Genomic DNA, 13970 nt, shown 5'->3' on the forward strand with positions numbered 1-13970 from the left:
CCGCCACTAATTCTTGGTGCGCACTTTTCGGAAAACTCCGGAACCAACTGACATTATCAGTTGGTAATTTTTCTTATTCACACTTTTCCAGCTCAAAGCTTTTCTCGCCTCTCGTGGGGGTGGGAGTTTCCGCAACTGATGCTAAAATTGACGTCCAAGTCGAACGTTTTCCCCTGCCTCCACGCTACTCCACGATCCCGGACACAATTGTCGACTTTTAATTACGTGTCGTCCTTAAAAAAAAAAAAAACGGCGTCGTTGTACCACCGGCTGCGAATGGTCCCCCGATCTTGTCAACCACACTAAAGTGCGGGGTATGTTTTCAGGACTTTTCCAATCTGCAATTAAAAAGGGAGTCAAGAAGTAGAAAAAAAAAGCTGGATTAAAATACATCCACACGCTCTGGACAGACAAAAAGAAACGTTTTTAATTAAAAAATTAAACTTCTTCTGTGTCGTGGAGGGTTTTTGATTGGCGTGGGGATAAGAGAGCGAGGAAAAAACATCTGATTTAATTTGTCCTTTGGAACACAGAAACAAATGTATGGTAAATTTAACACAACAAATTCGTAATCAAAACCAAATTTAAAAAAAGGAAAATCTTTGCATAATGGTTGGTCATTTATACAATATCCTCCCCTATTTTATTAATCTATAAATTTTTTTTTTACATTTGAAACAAAAATAACTAGATAATTCCAAACATATTTTTTAAAATGAATTTATAGAGAGTTGTTGTTTTGTGAAGCTTAAGACTGTATTTTCAGATTGTAAATATTTACATAAAAATGCATTCATCAACTTTAAATTAATTAAACTCTATTTAAATCAATTTTAAACTGTGCCCACTCGACGTGGCTCGTTGTTGATGAATATTGTTTGGCCCGGAACCCTACACGAGCTGGTTTTCAATGGAAAAGTGATTAATTTTAACGCGCGACATCGAGAACACTGAAAGCGCAACTGGAAATCTCCAATAAAATGCAATTTAACTTATGTTGAGAGTTTCAACCGAACAACAAAAAAGCTGATTGCCACATTGTTCGGTGAGTAAAAAATTTGCAATCATGTCAATCATACCGATTACTTCAATATTACTAATCAACCTATTACGTATCGTATTGTATCATTAATTGGCTTTTTTGTTTTAATAACATCAAACGGAACACGTTACCTAGGGATGAGTAGATATGTGTTCCATTCAGTTCAATTGATACATTTTTACTTTGTTGCAAAAACCAACCCATCACATTTCATGCAGCTGTGACAATGCATTGAAATTGTGCGTCAAAGTTTTTTTTGTAGATAGTTCGTTTCATCACAGCGGAAACCCTACAGTATGTTGTAACCCTTTGGTTGGTTTACCAAGGTAAAAGCCATGTAAAAGTGGGGTCAAATTTAAAATAAGCAACGATCGATTTCAAATCACCGGGTTTCGAGAGTGTGAACCTATTAAAAATTCGTACGAATGGTTGAAACAACGTGCGCCGGATCGAAATTTAATTTTGCTTTTTCGAGGAAGACAGATGATTAGACATTGATTTGACGAGCGTGCCCACAACCGATCGAACACGCGCGTCAATTTTCATTTTCGGAAACATAGCAGTTTTTAGTTTTGGTGCTTTGCAGACTAGTTGTGGAGTTGTTGCAAATGAAAAGAGGCAACTTTTGGCATGCTTGGGTTGTACAATAATATAGTTATTTTACCTAGAGATTCCTCAACATAGCAAAAAATCAATATAAAAATTAATTCTACAGCAGTACAGTTGGTTTGCTCATAGTGTTCAAAAAATCCATCACTTAAACGAAATTTGTGAAAAAAAAACATTGAAGGTTGACTAAAACTCGACATATTTATAAGCAAACTTTAATATGTTTAAAAGGAAGAAAAATGTAGAGCATTGCAGTGTAGTGCATTTTAAATTACTTTCAGCTGATGGCACTCAAAATTTATTTAATAAAAAATAGATTTGAAAAGCTGAGAAAATTATCTGGGTAATTCTCTACCAACTCACACGAAATCGGGAAAGTTGCCCCGACCCATCTTCGATTTGCGTGAAACTTTGTCCTAAGAGGTAACTTTTGTCCCTGATCACGAATCCGAGGTCCGTTTTTTGATATCTCGTGACGGAGGGGCGGTACGACCCCTTCCATTTTTGAACATGCGAAAAAAGTGGTGTTTTTCAATAATTTGCAGCCTGAAACGGTGATGAGATAGAAATTTGGTGTCAAAGGGACTTTTATGTAAAATTAGACGCCCGATTTGATGGCGTACTCAGAATTCCGAAAAAACGTATTTTTCATTGAAAAAAACACTAAAAAAGTTTTAAAAACTCTCCCATTTTCCGTTACTCGACTGTAAATTTTTTTGGAACATGTCATTTTATGGGAAATTTAATGTACTTTCGAACCTACATTGACCCAGAAGGGTCATTTTTTCATTTAGAACAAAAATTTTCATTTTAAAATTTCGTGTTTTTTCTAACTTTGCAGGGTTATTTTTTAGAGTGTAACAATGTTCCACAAAGTTGTAGAGCAGACAATTACAAAAATTTTGTTATATAGACATAAGGGGATTGCTTATAAACATCACGAGTTATCGCGATTTTACGAAAAAAAAGTTTTGAAAAAGTTGGTCGTCATCGATCATGGCCGTTCATGGTCACCCGTGACAGACACGGACGACGAAACAAAGAGAAACGCAAAAAGTAACTTTTTCAAAACTTTTTTTCGTAAAATCGCGATAACTCGTGATGTTTATAAGCAAACCCCTTATGTCTATGTATCAAATTTTTTGTTATTGTCTGCTCTACAACTTTGTAGAACATTGTTACACTCTAAAAAATAACCCTGCAAAGTTAGAAAAAACATGAAATTTTAAAATCAAAAATTTTGTTCTAAATGAAAAAATGACCCTTCTGAATCAATGTAGATTCGAAAAGTACATTAAATTTCCCATAAAATGACATGTTCCAAAAAATTTTACAGTCGAGTAACGGAAAATGGGACAGTTTTTAAAACTTTTTTAGTGTTTTTTTCAATGAAAAATACGTTTTTTCGGAATTCTGAGTACGCCATCAAATTGGGCGTCTAATTTTACATAAAAGTCCCTTTGACACCAAATTTCTATCTCATCACCGTTTCAGGCTGCAAATTATTGAAAAACACCACTTTTTTCGCATGTTCAAAAATGGAAGGGGTCGTACCGCCCCTCCGTCACGAGATATCAAAAAACGGACCTCGGATTCGTGATCAGGGACAAAAGTTACCCCTTAGGACAAAGTTTCACGCAAATCGAAGAGGGGTCGGGGCAACTGCTGTGTGAGTTGGCGGAGAATTACCCATCTATATTTAGCATTTTTTTTTTGCAAATCAAGTTTTAGTGACAAAAAGTTAAATTAAAACTCACAATTTTTTACCGCGTATAATTTTTTTTCAGTGTAGTCCTTATCCATACCTACAACTTTGCCCAAGACACCAAATCGATCAAAAAATTCCTTCAAAAGATACAGATTTTTGAATTTTTCATACATCCTTTTTGTATGGACAAAGTAATGATAAAAAATTGCTTCTTTGGGGAAACCGAAAGCACGATAAAAGTTTCAGCCAGATTAAAAAATACAAAAATTAAAATAAAAAAAAGACCGATTTCGTAGAGAATTGCTCACATGCGACATCCAAATCCAGGGAAAAGTCAACTGAAGTACACTTATTTGATATTGTACAGGTGAGCAGTTCTCTCAGATTTCGGTCATTCGATTTTTTTGTATTTTTTAATCCGACTGAAACTTTTTTGGTGCCTTCGAAATGCCCAAAGAAGCCATTTTGCATCATTAGATTCTCCATATAATTTTCCATACAAATTTGGCAGCTGTCCATACATAAATGATGTATGAAAATTCAAAAATCTGTATCTTTTGAAGGAATTTTTTGATCGATTTGGTGTCTTGGGCAAAGTTGTAGGTATGGATAAGGACTACACTGAAAAAAAATTATACGCGGTAAAAACAATTTTGGTGATTTTTTATTTAACTTTTTGCCACTAAAACTTGATTTGCAAAAAAACACAATTTTATTTATTTTTTTTATGTTTTAGAGGACATCAAATGCCAACTTTTCAGAAATTTTCAGGTTGTGCAAAAAATCTTTGACCGAGTTATGAATTTTTTTAATCAATATTGATTTTTTCAAAAAATCGAAATATTGGTCGTAAAAATTTTTCAACTTCATTTTTCGATGTAAAATCAAATTTGCAATCATAAAGTACTGTAGTGAAATTTTGATAAAGTGTACCGTTTGCAAGTTAAATCCATTTTTAGGTGACTTTTTGGAAAAAAAGTCGCAGTTTTTCATTTTTTTTAAATTAGTGCACATGTTTGCCCACTTTTGAAAAAAAAAATTGGATAAACTGAGAAAATTCTCTATATTTTGCATTTTTGAACTTTGTTGATACGACCCTTAGTTGCTGAGATATTGTCATGCAAGATCGGAAAATTTCGAGAATGTTTTATATTTTAACATTGTAAATCGAACCGTTAGTTGCTGAGCTATCGACATTAGAAAATGGTGGGTTGTTTGGGTGAAACTTAGAAAACATCAATTTTTCTGTTTTTAAACACTTGCATGGCAATATCTCAGCAACTAAGAGTCGTATCAACAAAGTTCAAAAAAGCAAAATATAGAGAATTTTCTCAGCTTTTCAAAAATATTTTTTTCAGAGGTAGGCAAACATGTACACTAATTTAAAAAAATGAAAAACTGCGACTATTTTCCAAAATGTCACCAAAAAATGGCTTTAACTTGAAAACGGTGAAAAATTTCGCTGCAGTACTTTTTGATTGCAAATTTGATCTTACATCGAAAAATGAAGTTGAAAAATTTTTACGACTATTATTTAGATTTTTTGAAAAAATCAGTATTGATGAAAAAATTCATAACTCGGTCAAAGATTTTTTGCACAACCTGGCAATCACCAAATTTTATTTACCGTGTATCATTTTTTTCAGTGTAGTCCATATCCATACCTACAACTTTGCCGAAGACACCAAATCGATCAAAAAATTCCTTCAAAAGATACAGATTTTTGAATTTTCATACATCATTTTTGTATGGACAGCTGCCAAATTTGTATGGAAAATGGCTTCTTTGGGCATTCCGAAGGCACCAAAAAAGTTTCAGTCGGATTAAAAAATACAAAAATTAAAATTCTAAAAAAAAATACCGATTTCGTAGAGAATTGCTCAGGTGTAGAAAATTGCCTTAAGTCATCACTGTTATTTAACATTGTGCCTTAAATGCCCTCGAACTTATATAGACCCTTTTGAGAAGTTAGTAAACACTTTTCAGTTCTATCTGCAAAAGTTGCCTGAAAATAAGCAATAATGACTTTTCCTGAACAATTCTTACTATTTAAAGTCAAACTCTAATTATTTACTCTAATCCCGCAATGTGTAAGTGCCTATTGATTGTATCATTCAGTTTTGGTGAATAATGTTAATTAATACAGGACTTAAAAAGGATTGTTTTTTTTTTCAAATATTATGGTAATATTCTACAAATTTAATATATCCTCAGTGTTGAGGAAATTTATGTCAAATTTATGTGAAATTTCATAAAAGTAGCTGACCAATTAGGTTGGTTCCAGCCCGGGTTGCTATATATAATAAGAGCCAACTGGAAAACGAAATAAAGAAGCTTAACCTGTCAGAGTTGAAAATTTTGTATCACCTAGTTTGTCTCTATTTCGTATTAAATCATTTCGCCAAATCACGTGAATATTTCAAATGTAACATGTACGAGTCTTGCATTATATTTTATAAAAATATCACTCCTTTTGATGACGTATGAATTTAGATTATAAACGATCAACAGAACATTAAAAAACGATAATATATCAAATTTGTAGAATATTAGATTAGACCACAAAACAATTTCCTAAAATTTAAGAGCGATCTGTACTATTCCTTGTAATTTATAAAAAAACATCCTAGTGTTGAAATATAGAATACAGTTCAGGCTCGATTATCCGAAGGCCTTGGAAAATAAAATCCTTCGGATAATCGAACTTCAAATAATCTACACCCAAAGGAAAAATATATCTCAGAATCTGCAACAGTGGATTTGCTGCAGAAAATGTCACATTTTATAACATTTTTTGCAGCAAGCCCATAGATCATTTTTGCCCGCGTATAAACATTTCAGCAATCTGCAGTTCTCACCAACACATATAATGCTGGCCCGTCCCCGAGTAACAATCCAAAGAGAAGAATATATTGGTGCTCTTTCACTCACAATTCATCAAGCGTCCATGGCGCGGTGGTAGCGTGTCGGATCAATAACCAAGAAGTTGGTGGTTCAATCCCCGTTCTGTTAAGGGTTTTTTTTTTGTGAAATACAACCAAACAGCCGTCGGTAATGTCGATAATTGTCTGTAACGGGCAAAAATGTCATACCCCTATATCGCAAAAAATGCATGAGGACAGTTTTCATGCAGATTCTGATATACTTTCATGCCGCCATGCATCACAATCATGCGACCGCCGTTTGGGTGTAGGCTTCGGACAATCAAGTCTGAACTGAACTTTATTCTTATTCTGACCTGTACGTTTGGATTTATTCATATGCATGGTAAATGATCACACAAATATTTGTTTTAGCAGAATTCAGAGAATTCAGAATTCAGGTCAAAATAAATATCTAGAGTTTTTTTAAGCTATTGTGTTTCATATGTTTATAGGGCCTATTCAAAAAAACTCTAGATATAGTAGTTCAAAAAACCATACATTATCTTTCATTTGGCAAAAAACATATGGCAACTTCTTTTTAATTTCGAGTGATATCGAGAATATGCTTGAAATGATTCCCAAAGTAATAATGCAAAATTAACGTTCTGATATGCAAACGTGAAAGTAAGCGCAATCAATTATTTCTATTGATATTCATTTGCGTGAAAACAGTGAGCGAAATTAAATTTGTTCATTGAAAACAGTATAGGGGAAATATACCAATTTTTGTCACACTAAGCTTTTCGACCTATTCTCGTCACTTTTGCAGTTTGTCGCTATTTAAACAACATTTTCAGATACATCAACAATATAGATTCAATTGCTCACCTTTATTTGATAATCCGGTAGTAAAAATGGGCCGAGAAAGGGTATATTTCCCCTAACATTTTCAGCCAGCCATTTTACCCTTGAACTTTCCCTGAATTTATTCACAGCAAAACGATTCAACCACGATTAGTCTTCCCATGAGGGCTGTATCAAAACGATCCAAACATATGCTCAAATTTGCACACAGGGAAACATCAACAAAGCAACAAAACAACTTACTGGTCGTTTAATTACGTACACCAACTGGTTTATTTTTCGCCTTTTTCCGTTTATATTTTTATTTGCGGGAAAACTTTTTCACGCTTTATTTTTTCCTCAGATTTTTTTATTATTTTATTTTAATTATATTTACGCTTACACACAAACACACACATCCCATACGACGAAACATCGACACTTTTTCCCGCCAGATCCATCGCCAAGTCGTTGCGGCGTTGTGTCCACGACGGGATGTTTTAAAAATAGACAATTATTTCACACTTAACACACCGATTCGGAACCTGTTACCAAACACAGAGGACGACGACGACAACCGGGAGGCGTGGGAAAAATACAGTGACATTTTTGTTAAACACTTTTTTATTTATGTTTTCCCATTTTTGTGACAATACACACTGCCTTTTTTATTATCTCACTTTCACTTGTGTGTGCGAACTTTTGCTGTGTGGCTGTTTTCCTTCTTCTTTAATTTCCCGAATCACCTTCACTTTCAACGGAAAGACGAATCCTTCACTGCGCCTCTTCCTACTAGTTCTTCTCAGGCCATTCCGTCTGGTATCCGTCTTCTCGCGGGTTTGAACCAAACTCTGGTGACCGCCAAACCGCAAAATTAAAAAGCCGCACGTAATTTGTCAAAAATTTCTCGGATCACCGAAACTATTTGAACAGCCTCTGCCCCGCAACTGTCGTCATCATCAACGGAGGTCCTCCCGCGCGTACTCGACGTTCAGTGAACTCCGCATCCGTAACGTGTACGACCGGGACAACGTCTTATCACACGATTAGCGGAAACCGAACTGAGGGATGCAACGCGCCACGACCAGGCCAAGACCTATCCAACAGCCACTACCAGGCCGTTTTGGCTGTTGGCCGGATTGACACTCGAAGAAAAAAAAAACTTCACTAGATTTTATAATAATAACCAGAAACACACTCAACGAGCGCAAACGGCGAGTGACCGTGAAAGCTGCGAGATTCGGCGTTTGGCCTGTGAGTGACCGAATTCGGCTTTGAGTGTCGGGCAAACCGTCGTCGTGGGACCATTGTTAGCGCGTTGCTGGCAATCAGCTGGCCAAACGTACCCGACGTCGAATGTCTAATCGAGCGTTGTAACACTTGTGGCTCTTGGACGCTTTGTGGAAGAGCCGGCTGGGCGCCTTCGTATTTTGAGAAGAACCGGAATGTCGAGTGCGCATGTCGAACTGGTATAGCAAAAGAGTCGTCTAGATCGGTTTTGGGAGAAACCGGTACTATTACGATGTTAAGCGGGATACAGTTGTTCAAACAGTAAACTGATTTTAGTTTCAGTTTACACTTCAAACTCAATTAGTAAATATATAACTTATTTAAATTAGAGTCTTGTGGAAATCGTTCAAAAATGCAATGTTGTTGATCATCCTATTATGGATAGGACGTCCCTAATTACCAAACAAAAAAACGTGTCTATTTATTTTGGCCACCAAATTTGAGAGATAACTTTTGATCAGGATTCTGCTGGTTCGACGTGGAATAGCTGAGTATACAAATTAATAATAAAAAATCATTTCGATCATGAAATGTCAAATATACCATCAAAACAGATTCTACATTTTTAAAGTAATCTGTTTTCACAAAACTAGCCTGATATTGAACCTGATTTTTACAAAATAGTAAACCCTACTTTTGAACTTTTATATCAAATTTTGCCTGTAATTTCAAGTGTTGAACATAATTTCAAACTTTTGATAATGTTTTTTAAATGAATGCTAGCCTCTCCAGCTAGCTTTCAGCTTTACGAGTTTTGTTAAATAGTCACCAGCGTCAAAATTTAATACGGAAATCATACCTTAAATTTTTAAAAAATAATGAAATTCAATTCTGTTTTTTATGCAAAGATACGTTAAGAAAGAATGACGCCACTCCCAAAATATGTTTGAATAACTGAACAAATTTCCTTCAATTTACAACTGATGATAACTTGGAAACTTTTAATAAGATTTGCAATGTTGCTAAATGAAAAAAAAAAAAAAGGAAATCTTTCTCAGTTCCTGAAGGGAAACATGTTCATTGTTTGAAAATGTTAAAAAAAATGTATAATTTGGTCTTAACTATGAATTTAGGAAATTTCGTAGACCTTTTTTAAAAGTAAAATAGCTTTTTATTTTTTTTCAACACTTTTATTAAAAAAATAAAAAATAGTAGTTTATGCAACAAGTTGCAAAAAGAGGATTTTTTCAGCACGAGTCGTACATTTATCCAACGAGGTTCATCGAGTTGGATAAATACGACGAGTGATGAAAAAATCAAGTTTTGCAACGAGTTCCATACAACATTTTTTGCAATTTCGAAAAACACCCATTGAGTGAAATTTTAAGTCTAATTTTCATGTATTTTGTCAATAAATCGTTTAAATCAAAAAAAAATTGAAAAGTGTTACTTTTCGAAACAAGTGCTGAAAAGTTCAACTTTTCGGCACCCATTTCAGTGCTGAAAAGTAGAACTTTTCAGCATTTATTTTGAAAAGTGTTGCTATTCGATTCTGTTATTTTTGGTATAGAAAAGTAGGCTATTTAGTCGTTCAAGAATGACAGGAAAAGTAAGTAGTTTCACGACGGAATTGCAAAAAATATGTTTTCACATTGAAAATCGAACTAATTGTTTCTGGTATTGCGTAAGTTCGAAAATTATTGAAACCTAGAAAAAAATCATTTTCATCCTTTGTAATTCTTTGTAAAGCTGTATCTCTGAAACTTATTGCCCGATTTTCAAAGTAAAGAGAACATTTTAGGAAATTTTCTCAGCTTATTATAGATATTTTGTTCATGTGTCTTTTTCTCAGAAAACATTTTAAAGATACAAAAAAAACCGATTTAATATCACCAGAGGTGAAATAGAGCCTTTCTTACAAAATGATGAAACTCCGAGAAATATATTGGTGCAATTAATTTTTCAGAAACATAATGATACCACCCAGTAAGAATTTTACCTAAAGCTTCGAATCTTTTTAGGCTAAACCTCAAATGCGATTTTTTTATTTCAGAGTAAAATTATTTGTCGCATGATAATTAAATTTAATTAAGAAAAACATATTGGATTGACATTATTAGAAAAAAAGGGTACTCAGTCTTTATTGTTAGTCTATGATTAACTTAAAAAAATATGTATCGCTATTGCACTTTGTCGATCTATTATGAGAAGCCAGAAAGAACACTTTCACGCGCAGCGTAAAACGCGCAAGCGTAAAAGCGCTGGCGTTGCAGCTTCGACTTGAACTTTGAATTTGATGTTCAGTATATGATTTTCTATAAATCCAAAAATTTAATAGGAAAAAAAAGGGTAAAAATAAGACGAAAAACACTAAAATGGCTATATCTCTGGAAATACATTTTGGAAACTGAATTCTTTTAATTTGATAGTGTTATCTGTAAAATAGTCCAAAAAATACCTCTAAAAATGGCTTTGACCACATTTACTGGTCGAAAATTGTGAATCGAAAAATAAAATGTTCGTCTCCGACCCCACGGCTACAGATCTGACTTATAAAAATTGTTGGTTTTACGAGCGGTTTTCCAGTGATGGAAGACACGAATTTTTAAGAGCGGATACAGACATCGCTCATGTATTTCAGAAAAAGAGCTCTCAAAAATCAGACTTTGAGTTCCGGGTTTCGGGCCAAAATTCAATCGAAAGAGCGCATCTTAACCTTCAATTTAGTAATAGGATTTTTTCCTGGGACGAATCCTCGCCGTGCACGAATTTTTTAAGATTTCTGAAAAAAGCGTTTTTCCAAAAGCAAACCTTAAACCTTTCTTTTGTAAGAAAGGCAAAACAAAAGAAATCTAAAATTTATACCTTAAATAGCTATAACTTGATAACGGTACATTTTACAAACAAATGTGTGAAGTACTTTTCGATTGCAAATTCGATTTTGGTTTAAAAAAATGATTTTTATTATTTTATTTTGCATTTAAGATATTTCCAAAATCAAATTTTGCACCATTACGCACTATGACTCAGAAGATGACTTTTCCGCTAAAACATATCAAAAAATTTAATAAATTAAAAAAAAATCCCTTCTTAAGATACAGAGTTTCATACATTTACATACTCATTTTGTACGACCAGCCCCCAGAATTGTATGGAAACATGTATGAATAAACTAATGAACAAAACTTGTCTTTTGAAATAGTGAATGAATAGTTTAAGTATCATCCAAATCATAAACTGAAAATTTTAAATTAAAAATTTGCTAAATTGTAGAGATCTAATAAAGTCGAGAATAGAAGCGAGCGAAATTGAATCAAAATTTAATGAGCCATACCTGAACGCCGTCACAGTAATCTAATAAGCAAATAAGCTTTGCAAAAAATGAAACAGGTTCCCATGTGTGGGACGATGGTAAAATTCAAACATTTTAAACAATATATTACGCTAATCTGCTTCGCCGGTATGCAACCGGTTTGGGAAGAAATATGACAAAAAAGTCGTTTTCCTGCCGACCCAAACAACTTGTGTAACAAAAACAAAACATTTGAGGATTAAATTTTAATTCATCACTCTTATCCGAGCGTTCCCTACTGCACTAAATACCACAAACTAGTTCAATGGCTAGTTTATGTTTTTCTTCTTTTCCTCGGAAAGATCCCACCGCCCACCATCGGTCACACATAAACCGGTCCACCGGGCTTGACGGTCAATGGCGGTATATTTCACGTGCTTTGTCGTGACAGCTGCTGTGAGCAGGCAAACAAACTCGCGCTCTACTTTGGGTACTACGCGCACTCTTCTACTCGACTCTTCCTATAGTGCTAAACGGGGGAGATCTATTTTTGGGGTGGTCCATTAATATTAGAGAGCATTTTCGACCGCGAGTCAGAAACGTGATGGTTCATTAGTTGCTTGGCACTAAAACCAACACAGCAAGACTTGTCTTTATCAAACCCAATAATACGAATAAGTAAAAAAAAAATTAACATGGAATTTACTTCTGTGTGTGTTGACTTCTATTGTCACACTGCAAATCGCTGTGGAGAGGAATCAAGTCGCTACAACTTACCGTGTGCATCAATCACAAACACCTGTTCCCAGCCATTCATAATACGCTTGGTTTGGATAAGGACGGTTGAAGTAACAAAAAAAACTATCTAAACGTATGTTGGTTTCGAAAATGTCACGAAAAGATTTTTTTCTTCGAGCACGCGAATCAACACGATACGAACGAGGTGGCAACTGGCACCACTCGATCACAAATTGTGAACAATTTGTCAAAATTAACACTACTATCAGCATGATTTGATTCACGCGCAGAATGCGGAAGACGACGACGGGTTCGTTCTACATCAACAGTACATTTCAAGCGCTTTTCAGAAAAAAATGTTAGAAAATATAAAATAAGTTCTGGTAAAGCAGGGGCTCCAAACCTATTTTGTTCAATGCCCCCTGGCTAATTTTGAGCAACTTGATTGGACATTACATTTTTTTTTTTTGATTTCCAAAAAGCTTTGGTGTTTTTTATTGTGTAATGTTTCAAAACTAAAAATAACTGCTAGTATTTACTGAACAATTCTCTGAGATTTCGGTCATTCGTTTTTTTTTTATTTTTTAATCCGGCTTAAACTTTTTTGGTGCCTTCGGTATGCCCAAAGAAGCCATTTTGCAGCATAAGTTCGTTCATATAATTTTCCATACAAATTTGGCAGCTGTCCATACAAAAATGATATGTGAAAATTCAAAAATCTGTATCTTTTGAAGGAATTTTTTGATCGATTTGGTGTCTTCGGCAAAGTTGTAGGTATGGATATGGACTACACTGAAAAAAAAATTATACACGGTAAAAAAAAATGGTGATTTTAAATTTTACTTTTTGTCACTAAAACTTGATTTGCAAAAAAACACAATTTTTAATTTATTTTTTTATTTTTTGATATGTTTTAGAGGACATCAAATGCCAACTGTTCAGAAATTTCAAGAATGGGCAAAAAATCTTTGACCGAGTTATGATTTTTTGAATCAATACAGATTTTTTCAAAAAATCGAAATATTGGTCGCAAAAAATTTTCAACTTCATTTTGCGATGTAAAATCGAATTTGCAATCAAAAAGTACGTCAGTTAATTTTTGATAAAGTGCACCGTTTTCAAGTTATAGCCATTTTTAGGTAACTTTTTTGAAAATAGTCACAGTTTTTTATTTTTTCAAATAAGTTCCCATGTTTGCTCAAATTTGAAAAAAATATTTTTGAAAAGGTGAGAAAATTCTCTATGTTTTGCTTTCTTGAACTTTGTTGATACGACCCTTAGTTGCTGAGATATTGCCATGCAAAGGTTTAAAAACAGGAAAATTTATGTTTTCTAAGTCTCACCCAAACAACCCACTATTTTCTAATGTCGATATCTCAGCAACTAATGGTCCGATTTACAATGTTAAAATATGAAACATTCGTGAAATTTTCCGATCTTTTCTATTTTAAAAAAATGAAAAACTGCGACTATTTTCAAAACAAGTTACCTGAAAATGGCTATAACTTGAAAACGGTGCATTTTATCAAAAATTCAATGATGTACTTTTTGATTGCAAATTCGATTTTACATCCAAAAATGAAATTGAAAATTTTTTGCGACCAATATTTCGATTTTTTGAAAAAATCTGTATTGATTCAAAAA

At 33.9% G+C, this 13970-nt stretch overlaps 1 long non-coding RNA gene across 1 annotated transcript; it reads right to left on the minus strand.

Moving 5' to 3' along the window:
• Window positions 1-239: 239 nt before the first annotated feature.
• On the minus strand, window positions 240-8172 carry LOC120420016 (uncharacterized). The gene is made up of 2 exons (XR_005605811.2): window positions 7331-8172; window positions 240-338 (listed from the first exon to the last, which is right to left on the minus strand). It is a non-coding gene; the product is annotated as an uncharacterized LOC120420016 (long non-coding RNA).
• Between the last annotated feature and the right edge of the window lie 5798 nt (window positions 8173-13970).

The sequence above is a fragment of the Culex pipiens genome, chromosome 3, assembly GCF_016801865.2.
Source record: "Culex pipiens pallens isolate TS chromosome 3, TS_CPP_V2, whole genome shotgun sequence".
In the NCBI taxonomy this organism is placed as follows: Eukaryota; Metazoa; Arthropoda; class Insecta; order Diptera; family Culicidae; genus Culex; species Culex pipiens.